This window comes from Boleophthalmus pectinirostris, unplaced genomic scaffold (assembly GCF_026225935.1).
Source record: "Boleophthalmus pectinirostris isolate CB_2022bp ecotype Guang Dong unplaced genomic scaffold, ASM2622593v1 HiC_scaffold_3, whole genome shotgun sequence".
Classification (NCBI taxonomy): Eukaryota; Metazoa; Chordata; class Actinopteri; order Gobiiformes; family Gobiidae; genus Boleophthalmus; species Boleophthalmus pectinirostris.
In genome coordinates, this window is record NW_026571299.1 from 9251610 (window position 1) to 9265398 (window position 13789).

At 38.3% G+C, this 13789-nt stretch overlaps 1 protein-coding gene across 1 annotated transcript in view; it reads left to right on the plus strand.

Annotated features, from left to right (window-relative positions):
* Nucleotides 1–4516: 4516 nt before the first annotated feature.
* Nucleotides 4517–13789, plus strand: part of asip1 (agouti signaling protein 1) — a 46097-nt gene continuing 36824 nt past the window's right edge. The window contains exon 1 of the mRNA XM_055160424.1: nt 4517–4569. The gene's annotated coding sequence lies outside the window, so the exon portion shown is untranslated. The remainder of the gene's footprint in view (nt 4570–13789) is intronic.

The window sequence follows — 13789 nt, forward strand, 5'->3', positions numbered from 1 at the left end:
TGTACGGATGGGGAAGATTTCCAATTTTCCAATCATTCATTCATAAAAATAACAGCTTTATACATAAATACTGTCACTGTGTCCTTGCGCAAGACACTTAACCCCCCCCTCGCCCCCGGTTTCTGCGTACTCTGGACAATAGGGGAGTAATTCCTCGTTGTAAAGAGCTTTGAGTCTTGAAGGTGGAAAAGCGCTGTATAAAAATGTGTTTTAACTTAATCGAGAATCAAGAGTTTGGATTTTGATGGAAGAAATCATCTCTTGTGTTAAATGGTTTTGATTTAAAGTCTGTATTGTTTTGTGTATTGTTTAGGAAATCAGTACTGAATCATTTTATTATGTTTTGAAAAGAAATAAGAAACTGAATCAGAAAACAAGGCTGGTCATTATGGGAGTGTTTTTAAAGAAAACTCAGTGACGCACAGTGTTTCTCTTTTGATTTTTCCTCGAGGGAAGAAGCTCTGAGGGACCGAAACGTCGTACCAATGAAAGAAAAATACTAATTTCTGTGATTCTTGTATTTACCTGACTGGGCGACAGGTGCGCTGGAGGAAATACGGTCATTAAAAAACTCAAAAAAACCCCAAAACAAAACACTGTGGTACATGTTTTTGTCATGTTTTTGCCCTTTTACATTTGTATATCTATTCTGTAAACTCTTCTCAACTCATTTACCAAAAGACTAAACAATTGTGATCAAATATGTTTCAGTATTTTACAAATAATATTCTGTTTTGTTCAAATTTACTACTACAATTTTAATTCAGTGTTATTTCTTTTAGTACTAGTAGTAGTTTATTTGATCATTTTGCAGCACTACAAAACAAAACAGAACAAAACATAAACGACAACCGCATGGATCATGACCGAAAGGGTTAAGGCTGAAGTAAAAATATTTATAACACCAAACCCTGTTAAAGAATGACACAATTCCAAGAAAGAAATCTTTAGTTTTACCACTTTTCTACGTTTTTGATTCTGAAGACTTCATCATGGTGCAAAGACGAGGTGGGACCAAGTCGTTGTTTTGCAAGTGTCAAGTGAGTCTCAAGTCTTCGACCTCAAGTCCCAGTCAAGTCCCAAGTCAAGTCCAAGTCAAGTCTCGAGTCACTGGCCCATAAGTCCAAGTCAAGTCCAAGTCGTCTGCTTTGAGCTTCAAGTCATTTCAAGTCTTTAAACCAACCTTAAAACAGATTTTTGCAATTTATATTAATTTTAAACTAAATTGTACTTTAAAACTCATTCTATATTTGTATAAGAGTTGTAGAAATGCAATATTTTTATCTTTGTTAAATGTTTTGACAAGATCTTAATGCAAATCATTAACGGCAGAACAGAAAGAATTCAGATTTAAAAGCTTAATAACAGTGATTTTGTCATGTCGTCTGCACTGAAATGGAAGGATCGTGGTTTATGTCAGCGGTGTCCAAACAAGGGCCACATGTCTAAACACAGATGAAGCAGAGGGACGATCGAGGACCGTGAATAACTGAAACATGTGCATGTTTAACACGTTAGAATGAGTCATCAGTCTTTATTCATGCTAAGATCTTTAAAACCACACACTAAATATTAAATATCAGCTTTATCAAGGTGGATTTTCAAAATACTTGCAGTAAAAAGTATTTAAATTGATACAAGGTACTTTGGGCCAATTTACCTGAAAGCCTGAGGGACAAGAAACATTTGTCTGAGGGCCGCATTTGGCCCGCGGACCATAGTTTGGGACATGCCTGTTCTATGTTCCTTGTTTTACTGTATATTACTGTATTGTACTGTACTGTACTATATATTACTGTAGTACATTTGAGGACACCACTTCACAGTACTTCACAGTACTTCACAGTACTTCACAGTACTTCACAGTACTTCACAGTACTTCACAGTACTTCACAGTACTTCAGTTCCATCTGAAGTACCAAACAGAGAAGTGGGAGGGACATGTTCCAGTTTGTTCCTGTCAAATTAAACACTGCATGTACCAACTGTAAAGAGAAAAGTATTTTCTAAAAACATATTTTTTTAGGAGACGCATCAAGTCTTCTCAAGTCACAGGCCTCAAGTCAAGTCCCAAGTCACTGACCTTCAAGTCCAAGTCAAGTCCCAAGTCACTGACCTTCAAGTCCAAGTCAAGTCCCAAGTCAGTGACCTTCAAGTCCAAGTCAAGTCCCAAGTCAGTGACCTTCAAGTCCAAGTCAAGTCCCAAGTCACTGACCTTCAAGTCCAAGTCAAGTCCCAAGTCTGTGACCTTCAAGTCCAAGTCAAGTCCCAAATCACTGACCTTCAAGTCCGAGTCAAGTCCCAAGTCAGTGACCTTCAAGTCCGAGTCAAGTCCCAAGTCACTGACCTTCAAGTCCGAGTCAAGTCCCAAGTCACTGACCTTCAAGTCCGAGTCAAGTCCCAAATCTTAGTCCATTTTAAGTCAAGTCAAGTCCCAAGTCCCAAGTCAGTCCAAGACCTTCAAGTCCAAGTCAAGTCCCAAGTCAGTGACCTTCAAGTCCGAGTCAAGTCCCAAGTCAGTGACCTTCAAGTCCAAGTCAAGTCCAAGTCCAAGTCAGTCACCTTCAAGTCCGAGTCAAGTCCCAAGTCAGTCACCTTCAAGTCCGAGTCAAGTCCCAAGTCTTAGTCCATTTTATCAAGTCAAGTCCCAAGTCAGTGACCTTCAAGTCCAAGTCAAGTCCCAAGTCACTGACCTTCAAGTCCAAGTCAAGTCCCAAGTCAGTGACCTTCAAGTCCGAGTCAAGTCCCAAGTCAGTGACCTTCAAGTCCGAGTCAAGTCCCAAGTCAGTCACCTTCAAGTTTGATTCAAGTCCCAAGTCTGTGACCTTCAAGTCCGAGTCAAGTCCCAAGTCAGTGACCTTCAAGTCCAAGTCAAGTCCCAAGTCACTGACCTTCAAGTCCAAGTCAAGTCCCAAGTCAGTGACCTTCAAGTCCGAGTCAAGTCCCAAGTCAGTCACCTTCAAGTTCAATTCAAGTCCCAAGTCTGTGACCTTCAAGTCCGAGTCAAGTCCCAAGTCACTGACCTTCAAGTCCAAGTCAAGTCCCAAGTCAGTGACCTTCAAGTCCGAGTCAAGTCCCAAGTCAGTCACCTTCAAGTTCGATTCAAGTCCCAAGTCTGTGACCTTCAAGTCCGAGTCAAGTCCCAAGTCACTGACCTTCAAGTCCAAGTCAAGTCCCAAGTCAGTGACCTTCAAGTCCGAGTCAAGTCCCAAGTCAGTGACCTTCAAGTCCGAGTCAAGTCCCAAGTCTTAGTTCATTTTATCAAGTCAAGTCCAAGTCACTGACCTTCAAGTCCGAGTCAAGTCCCAAGTCTTAGTCCATTTTATCAAGTCAAGTCCAAGTCAGTGACCTTCAAGTCCGAGTCGAGTCCCAAGTCAGTGACCTTCAAGTCCGAGTCAAGTCCCAAGTCTTAGTCCATTTTATCAAGTCAAGTCCCAAGTCAGTGACCTTCAAGTCCAAGTCAAGTCCCAAGTCAGTGACCTTCAAGTCCGAGTTAAGTCCCAAGTCAGTAACCTTCAAGTCCGAGTCAAGTCCCAAGTCAGTGACCTTCAAGTCCGAGTCAAGTCCCAAGTCAGTGACCTTCAAGTCCGAGTCAAATCCCAAGTCTTAGTCCATTTTATCAAGTCAAGTCCCAAGTCAGTGACCTTCAAGTCCGAGTCAAGTCCCAAGTCTTAGTCCATTTTATCAAGTCAAGTCCCAAGTCAGTGATCTTCAAGTCCGAGTCAAGTCCCAAGTCACTGACCTTCAAGTCCGAGTCAAGTCCCAAGTCTTAGTCCATTTTATCAAGTCAAGTCCCAAGTCAGTGACCTTCAAGTCCGAGTCAAGTCCCAAGTCACTGACCTTCAAGTTCAAATCAAGTCCCAAGTCAGTGACCTTCAAGTCCGAGTCAAGTCCCAAGTCAGTGACCTTCAAGTCCAAGTCAAGTCCCAAGTCACTGACCTTCAAGTCCAAGTCAAGTCCCAAGTCTTAGTCCATTTTATCAAGTCAAGTCCAAGTCCTAAAAATAGTGACTCAAGTCTGACTCGAGTCCAAGTCACGACTCGCAAGTCCCCAACTCTGGTCCAAGGGGCCGATGTCGCAGACTGGCAGCCTCACTTCTGTCAGTCTGCCCCAGGGCGGCTGTGGCTACAATAGTAGTTTTCCACCACCGAGTCTGTCCAAAAAAACGCTTTATAAAACTGATGCATTATTATTATTATTATTATTAAGGTTTTTATTTCACTGCTTCAGGGTCAAGAAATGTCACATGAGGCTATTTTCAAAAATGATAACTTTAAACCAAATGAAAGATAAGTAAGTAAACACGTTTCTTTGAACACAAACTGAATGTTGTAGACTCGAAATAAAGTCAGTCACAGTTTTGATGCTTTGGTCTGGTGTTGGATCAAACTTCTCTTTAGTCCATACATCAGAATATATCAGCCCCCCCCCCCCCCCCCGCCTTCTGTCTTTAGCCCCGCCCCCTGAGCTCCGGTCTGATCTGGGACTAGGACGTGAGCTCTGAGGTCCAGACGAGACCAGACGAGGAGCGGAGACACTTCAGCAGCACCGACTCTGCAAACAGCACAGGTACGAAAACACACTCGGACTTCGCTTTAAATCTTAATCTCGAAGCTGCAAACTTTTATAATAACCACACAACAGCTTAATCATCCTTAACTCAGAACGAAGAAAGAGTTTAGAAAGGTTTTTGTGTAGTTATTATTTTTTGTTTTTGGGCAGTTTGGGCTCTAAACACACAAACTTCACTGAAAGATGTTTTAAAATTTAGTTTTTGTTTTCTCCAAATGCTTTTTCCGCTGACAGAACCGTAAAGTTCAGCCTTTAAAGTTGCAACCACACACCAAATTTTCCAGTTTTAGACTTGATAAGACAAATTTGACATCATACTGAAAGAGTTTTTTGATGTCTAAATCCAAGTTTGGTTGGTTAAAGTTTTAAAAATTTTAAAATGAGGTGACAAATTTTTTGGGCAAATTTTCAGTCAGGATCTAGTTTACTCAAATAGTTAGTTTTCGTTTTCTCCAAATGCTTTTTCCTCTGATAGAAACGTAAAGTTCAGCCTTTAAAGTTGCACCCACACACCAAATTTTCCAGTTTTAGACTTGATAAGACAAATTTGACAAAGTTTTTTGATGTCTAAATCCAAGTTTGGTTGATTAAAGTTTTAAAAATTTAAAAATTACTTGAAATTTTTAGGCAAATTTTCAGTCAGATCTAGGTTTACTCAAATACCAAGTTTGGGCTCTAAACACACGCAAACTTCACTGAAAAATGTTTTAAAATTTTGTTTAATCTTCAACTTTAAAGACTTTTTTCTCTAAATTCTTTTTCCTCTGACAGAAACGTAAAGTTCAGCCTTTAAAGTTGCACCCACACACCAAATTTTGCAGTTTTAGACTTGATAAGACTTTTACAAATCATACTGAAAGAAGTTTTTTAATGTCTAAATCCAAGTTTGGTTGGTTAAAGTTTTAAAAATTTTAAAAATGAGGTGAAATTTTTGGGCAAATTTTCAGTCAGATCTAGTTTACTCAAATACCAAGTTTGGGCTCTAAACTCACACAAACTTCACTGAAAAATGTTTTAAAATTTAGTTTCATCTTCAACTTTAAAGACTTTTTTCTCCAAATTCTTTTTTCCTCTGACAGAAACGTAAAGTTCAGCCTTTAAAGTTGCACCCACACACCAAATTTTGCTGTTTTGGACTTAATAAGACTTTTATAAATCATACTGAAAGAGTTTTTTAACGTCTAAATCCAAGTTTGGTTGGTTTAAAGTTTTTAAAAATTTTAAAATGAGGTGAAATTTTTTGGGCAAATCTTCAGTCAGATCTACTAAATAAGTATCCAGATTCTCCTCTGTGTATTTTTTAGTATTTAATATGTCAACAAAAAGAAGCAAGACATTTAAATTTTTTTTTTTTTCATGTTTTTGTTTTGAATGTGTCAGAAATTGTCAAGTTTGTCCATTTTTACTCATAAAACGCCTTATTTTTTATATGAAAACCTGATACTTGATACGTGATTTCTTACATTTATGTGACTAAACTACAGAAGAAGATTTAAAACGATATCTCTAAATTTAAGATTTTGTTTTCCTTTTCGCTCGCCTTTATTCATTTCTGTTTGCTGAGCTTTTCATAAAAACTAAACTCTCAATCTCATGGACCTGTTTTCTCCAAACTCAAATTCACAGACAAAATTAAAACCTGGGACTAAGTCTTGGGCCAAACTAAATATTTATTGAGGAATTTACTTGTTTTCTCTTCTTTCGAGATATGTAATCAGTGTTTTGAAGGTGACTTTTAAAATGTATCCTCCTACAGATTACAGATTACACACACCAAAATGTAGTTTGTAACATAATCCATTAAATTACTTAAAGTGAGTAATGTAATCTGATTACTTTGGATTACTTGATTTGCTGTAGAGAAGCAAAGACTCAGAAATCTTCACATAAGAAGTTTTATCTGATAAAAGAAAATGAAAAGGCCGAGTCTTTACTGAACCGTATGAAAAATATTATTGATAGAAGACGATAGAAGTCCTGTTAAATCCTGGTTTAGTCCTGGTTTAGTTCTGGATTTAGACTTGGTTTAGACCTGGATTTAGTCCTGGTTTAGACCTGTTTAGTCCCTGGTTTAGGTTTAGTCCCTGCTTTAGTCCTGCTGGTTTAGACCTTCCTGGTTTAGATTCCTGGTTTTAGACCGAGTTTAGACCAGGTTTAGATCTGGTTTTGAATCCGGCAAAAAACAAAACAAAAAAAACAACAAAAAAACTGAATAGCCCAGAAATATGAAAACAGGAAAACACCTCTGTGTAATCCATTTATTTCAACAAAGTAACTGTAATCCAATTACCACTCACTGAAACAGTAACTGTAACTGAATACAGTTACTCATAATTTGTACTCTGATTACTCCAGTACATGTAATCTGTTACTCCACAACACTGTCTGTAATGTTAAACCTTTTCTTATATAAATAAATGTTTAATAATAGTTTTGTTTAAACATTGAATCCAGAACAAACTAGACTAAACAAACTAGACTAAAACCAGGTCTAAACCAGGTCTAAAACCAGGACTAAAAACCAGGTAAACCAGGTCTAAAACCAGGTCTAAAACCAGGTCTAAAACAGGTCTAAACTAGATCTAAACCAGGTCTAAACCAGGACTAAAACCAGGTCTAAACCAGGTAAACTAAACCAGGTCTAAACCAGGAACTAAACCAGGTCTAAAACCAGGACTAAAACCAGGTCTAAACCAAGTCTAAACTAGATCTAAACCAGGTCTAAACCAGGACTAAAACCAGGTCTAAACCAGTAGGTCTAAACCAGGACTAAACCAGGTCTAAAACCAAGGTCTAAACCAGGTCTAAACCAGGTCTAAAACCAGGACTAAAACCAGGTCTAAACTCCAGGACTAAACCAGGTCTAAAACCAGGTCTAAACCAGGACTAAACCTAAACTAAATCTAAACCAGGACTAAATCCAGGTCTAAAACCAGGACTAAAAAACCAGGTCTAAACCAGGATCTAAACCAGGACTAAACTAAACCAGTCTAAACCAGGTCTAAACCAGGTAAACCAGATTTAAACCAGGACTAAAACAGAATTTAACAGGATTTAACAGGACTAAATCATGCTGCATGGACCGTGTCTCCTCGTCTTCTATCAATAATATTTTTAATACGGTTTAAGTAAAGTCTGGGCTTTTCATTTTCTTTTATCAGATAAAACATCTTACGTCTCTACAGCAAATCAAGTAATCCAAAGTATTCAGATTACATTACTCACTTTAAGTAATTTAATGGATTATGTTACAAACTACATGTTGGTGTATTTAATCTGTAATCTGTAGGGGAATACGTTTTAAAAGTCACCTTCCCAACACTGAATATTTATTAGTGCACAAAGTTAAGCGTCAGAATGAAACATGTACAATAGTAAAACGCATTTAGTTCATCAAATTTTACTTATTCAGGACAATACGAGTAATTCAGGAATCCCTTGGCGAGCGACTTGGAAGGAGGTGGAGAGCTACATGTTTATGGAACAAACCACTGCACTGGAGCTCTAACACTTTATTTTGTAATTGTGTTTTTATACGTGTTTTGTGAATGAATGAAATGTGAAATGTGAAATGTGGAACCTGCCTCTTAAATCTGCAAAGCAAATTTACCTACGGATACGAATAAAGCAACTTAACCTAAACTACAGACAGTGTTGGGGAGTAACAGATTACATGTACTGGAGTTATGTAATCAGAGTACAAATTATGAGTAACTGTATTCAGTTACAGTTACTGTTTCAGTGAGTGGTAATTGGATTACAGTTACTTTGTTGAAATAAATGGATTACACGGCGGTATTTTCCTGTTTTCACATTTTGGGCTGTATATATTTTTTTCTTTTTTTTTTTTTTCTCAGTAAAAACTCCATTGCGGAACCAGGTCTAAAACTAGATAAAACAGGACTAAACCAGGACTAAAACCAGGATCAAACCAGGATAAAACAGGACTAAAACAGGTCTAAAACCAGGTCTAAACCAGGACTAAACCAGGATTAAAACAGGACTAAAACAGGTCTAAACCAGGACTAAACCAGGATAAAACCCAGGAGTAAACAGGTAAAGTAAAACCAGGACTAAACCTAAAACCAGGACTAAAACAGGACTAAACCAGGACTAAACCAGGATTAAAACAGGAGTAAAACAGGTCTAAAACCAGGATCTAAACCAGGTCTAAACCAGGACTAAACCAGGACTAAACAGGATAAACTAAAACCAGGTCTAAAACCAGGTCTAAACCAGGACTAAAACCAGGACTAAACCAGGACTAAACCAGGATTAAAACAGGAGTAAAACAGGTCTAAAACCAGGACTAAACCAGGTCTAAAACCAGGTCTAAACCAGGTCTAAACCAGGACTAAACCAGGACTAAAACAGATCTAAAACCAGGTCTAAACTAGATCTAAACCACGTCTAAACCAGGACTAAAACAGGATTTAACAGGACTAAATCATGCTGCGTGGACGTGTCTCCTCTTCTTCTATCAATAATATTTTTTTTAATACGGCAAATCAAGTAATCCAAAGTATTCAGATTACGTTACTCACTTTAAGTAATTTAATGGATTACGTTACAAACTACATTTTGGTGTGTGTAATCTGTAATCTGTAGGGGATTACATTTTAAAAGTAAACTTCCCAACACTGTCTACTGGTAACTCCGAGCTGCAGGTTGGAGACTCCTGATCTATATTCTATCTGAGCCAAATTAATGATATCGCAATCAAATTTAGGCCCCGAGCTTGAGTGTGACATGTTTGTCCGATCCATACAGTTCTACTATTCGACTATTTTGTTCTAATATTGTTGGTTCAATTGAATGTTGAAAAGAAAAAGAAATGAGCGACATTTATTTCCAAATTGTCGACTTATGGATCCTTTTTCTGCTGCTTCAATGACTGTTTTTCATCGTTTAAACTTGAGTAATACTAATTGTTCAGAGAAACGATCACTAAGTCAACAATAAAATATCCTCATTAATGTTCAATAATGGTCAAATCCAACTTTATTTTGTGATTTATGAATAATGTCTATTAACTTGGGTCACGAAGGTTTGTGATTTTTTAAATATTGGTTAGGGTTAGAAGAAAAAAAGTTTGGAAAACACTGATCTAACCCACGTGTGACTGAAGTTCTAAAGAAAAAGTATTCAGCATTTCAATAAATAGTAAATAAATAAAAACATCAAAAATAATACGTGTTTGTGGTATTTTGACCAGAGGGAGTACACACAGAGAAGAGAGGAACACGGATAAAGTATGATTGAAATCTGCTGCTGTGAAATCACCAAAATTATCACTGCCGATGCTTCAAAATGTGTCTTTAAAAGTTATAAAAGTTATTTATTTATTTCTCAGGACAATATCTGGCTGATCCAAACAGCTGGACTAAATCTTGTTATAGTAAATGTCACAATATCTCGACATCTCTGCATGATCCTGGTGTTTTTATTTCGCAATTTTGTCCATAAAAAAAAAAAAAAAAAATAAATAAAAAAATACTAAGATTACTACAAATATAATAATAATAATAATAGATATTTCCAGTATTTATAAAGCAAAAAATAGAGAGAACAATAGAAAAAACAAAACAAAACTAAATAAATAATAAATAATAATAATAATAATAAAAATAAATATTTCCAGTATTTATAAAGCAAAAAAAATAGAAAGAACAAAAAAAACAAAAATAAATTAAATAAATAAAATAATAATAATAATAATAAATAGATAAAATAAATAATAATAATAATATAATAATAATAATAATAATAAATATTTCCAATATTTATAAAGCAAAAAATAGAAAGAACAATAGAAAAAACTAAAAAATAAATAAATAATAATAATAATAATAATAATAATAATAATAATTTCCAGTATTTATAAAGCAAAAATAGAAGAACAATAGAAAAAATAAAAAAATAAATTAATACAATAATAAAAAAAAATAATAATAAAATAATAATAAATATTTCCAGTATTTATAAAGCAAAAAATAGAAAGAACAATAGAAAAAAATAAAAATAATAATTAATAATAAATAATAATAATAATAATATAAATATAATATAATAATAATAATAATAGCATACAGAAGGCAGACAAAAACAGATAATGATGCAAACAATCCAAGTAATTATAATAAATAAATAAAAATACAAGGCAAATCAGGACTAAAATCAAGTTAAAAGCAGTTAAAGGAAGACCAGCCGATGAAAAATGAGTCTCAAGAAGTGATTTATTTTCATCTCCTCAGGCAGGTCGTTCCAAAGCCGAGCGCCCGGACAGAAAAGCCTCGATCAGCCTTCGTCGGAGCCTGGACTTTGGGATCTTCCTGAGGATTTTGGCTTGTACGGGGTTAAAAGTTTTGAAATGTAACTTGGCGCGTGACCTAAATGAGCTTTAAAAGTGTTCAGTAGAAGCTTCAAATCGATTCTGAAACACAAAAGTGACCAGTGAAGGGAAGATAAAACACCGGGAATGCGTGGAAGTCGTTTTCCTGAAATGGACCTGGTTCCAAATTCGCACGAAACCGCCAACGGCACAAGCTTCTTTTGACACTCGCGCAGTTTTAGATTTCACTTTTCAGCGGCTTTTTGCTTTCACTTTTACTTTTGTAGCTAAAATTGCCGATACAGTGCCTCAAATCAAGCTTAAAAATACCAGTTACAGCTTTGAAAATTACAAATTTCTACAAAAAAATCCTAATTTTGTTTTGGGAAATAATTACACCATAATACTAGTCAGAAATGTACTCGAGTAAAATTGTGCTTTGTCCAGATGCATATTACTTAAAGGCCTGGTTCAGTCTGGTTTATTCCTGGTTCAGTCCTGGTCTAGTCCTGGTCTAGTCCTGGTTTTGTCCTGGTTCAGTCTTGCTTCAGTCTTGGTCTAGTTCTGGTGCAAACCTGGTTTAGTTCCGGTCTAGTCCTGGTTTATTCCTGGTTCAGTCCTGGTCTAGTCCTGGAGTTGCCCCGGTCTAATCCTGGTCTAGTCCTGGTGTAGTCCTGATGTAGTCCTGCTTCAGTCCTGGTCTAGTCCTGGTGTAGTCCTGATGTAGGCCTGCTTCAGTCCTGGTTCAGTCCTGATTCAGTCTTGGTGTAGTCCTGGTCTAGCCCTGGTTTAGTCCCGGTTTAGTCTTGGTGTAGTCCTGGTGTAGTCCTGGTTAGTCCTGGTCCTGGTTTAGTCCCTGGTCTAGTCCTGGTTTAGTTCTGGTTAGTCTGGTAGTCCCTGGTCTAGTCCTGGTGTAGTCCTGGTGTAGTCCTGGTCTAGTCCTGGTTTAGTCCTGGTCTGGTTCTGGTACTGGTCTAGTCCTGGTCTAGTCCTGGTGTAGTCCTGGTGTAGTCCTGGTGTAGTTGGTTTAGTCCCTGGTGTAGTCCAGGTCTAGTCTAGTCTGGTCCTGGTGTAGTCCTGGTTTAGTTCTGGTTCTGTACTGGTCTAGTCCTGGTCTAGTCCTGGTGAGTCGTGGTTTAGTCCTGGTGTAGTCCAGGTCTAGTCCTGGTCTAGTCCTGGTTTGGTCCTGGTTTATCCCTGGTCTAGTCCTGGTTTAGTTCTGGTTCTGTACTGGTCTAGTCTTAGTGTAGTCCTGGTCTAGTCTTGGTGTAGTCCTGGTCTAGTCCAAGTCTAGCCTTGGTGTAGTCCTGGTCTAGTCTTAGTGTAGTCCTGGTCTAGTCTTGGTGTAGTCCCTGGTTTTCTAGTCTTAGTGTAGTCCTGGTCTAGTCTTGGTGTAGTCCCGGTCTAGTCTTGGTGTAGTCCTGGTCTAGTCTTAGTGTAGTCCTGGTCTAGTCTTGGTGTAGTCCTGGTCTAGTCTTAGTGTAGTCCTGGTCTAGTCTTGGTGTAGTCCTGGTCTAGTCTTAGTGTAGTCCTGGTCTAGTCTTAGTGTAGTCCTGGTCTAGTCTTGGTGTAGTCCTGGTCTAGTCTTGGTGTAGTCCTGGTCTAGTCTTGGTGTAGTCCTGGTCTAGTCTTGGTGTAGTCCTGGTCTAGTCTTAGTGTAGTCCTGGTCTAGTCTTGGTGTAGTCCTGGTCTAGTCTTAGTCCTGGTAGTCCTGGTCCTAGTCTTGGTGTAGTCCTGGTCTAGTCTTAGTGTAGTCCTGGTCTAGTCTTGGTGTAGTCCTGGTCTAGTCTTGGTGTAGTCCTGGTCTAGTCTGGTGTCTTGTGTAGTCCTGGTTCTAGTCTTAGTGTAGTCCTGGTCTAGTCTTGGTGTAGTCCTGGTCTAGTCTTGGTGTAGTCCTGGTCTAGTCTTGGTGTAGTCCTGGTCTAGTCTTAGTGTAGTCCTGGTCTAGTCTTGGTGTAGTCCTGGTCTAGTCTTGGTGTAGTCCTGGTCTAGTCTTAGTGTAGTCCTGGTCTAGTCTTAGTGTAGTCCTGGTCTAGTCTTGGTGTAGTCCTGGTCTAGTCTTAGTGTAGTCCTGGTCTAGTCTTGGTGTAGTCCTGGTCTAGTCTTGGTGTAGTCTGGTGGTCTCTAGTCTTGGTGTAGTCCTGGTCTAGTCTTAGTGTAGTCTGGTAGTCCTGGTCTAGTCTTGGTGTAGTCTGGTCTAGTCTTGGTGTAGTCCTGGTCTAGTCTAGTCCTGGTCTAGTCTTGGTGTAGTCCCTGGTCTAGTCTTGGTGTAGTCCTGGTCTAGTCTTGTGTAGTCTTGGTGTAGTCCTGGTCTAGTCTTAGTCCTGGTCTAGTCTTAGTCTGGTCTAGTCTTAGTGTAGTCTGGTCTAGTCTTAGTGTAGTCTGAGTGTAGTCTTGGTGTAGTCCTGGTCTAGTCTTGGTCAGTCTTGTGTGTCCTGGTCTAGTCTTAGTGTAGTCCTGGTTAGTCTTAGTGTAGTCCCGGTCTAAGTCTTAGTGTAGTCCTGGTCTAGTCTGGTCTAGTCTTGTGTAGTCCTTGGTGTAGCTAGTCTTGGTGTAGTCCTGGTCTAGTCTTGGTGTATCCTGGTCTCTAGTCTTGGTAGTCCGGTCTAGTCTTAGTGTAGTAGTCCTGGTCTAGTCTTGGTGTAGTTGGTCTAGTCTGGTTATCTTAGTGTAGTCCTGGTCTAGTCTTAGTGTAGTCCTGGTCTAGTCTTGGTAGTCTGGTCTAGTCTTGGTTAGTCTTTGGTGTAGTCCTGGTCTAGTCTTAGTGTAGTCCTGGTCTAGTCTTTGTGTAGTCCTGGTCTAGTCTTGGTGTAGTCCTGGTCTAGTCTTAGTGTAGTCCTGTCTTAGTGTAGTCCTGGTCTAGTCTTGTGTAGTCCTGGTCTAGTC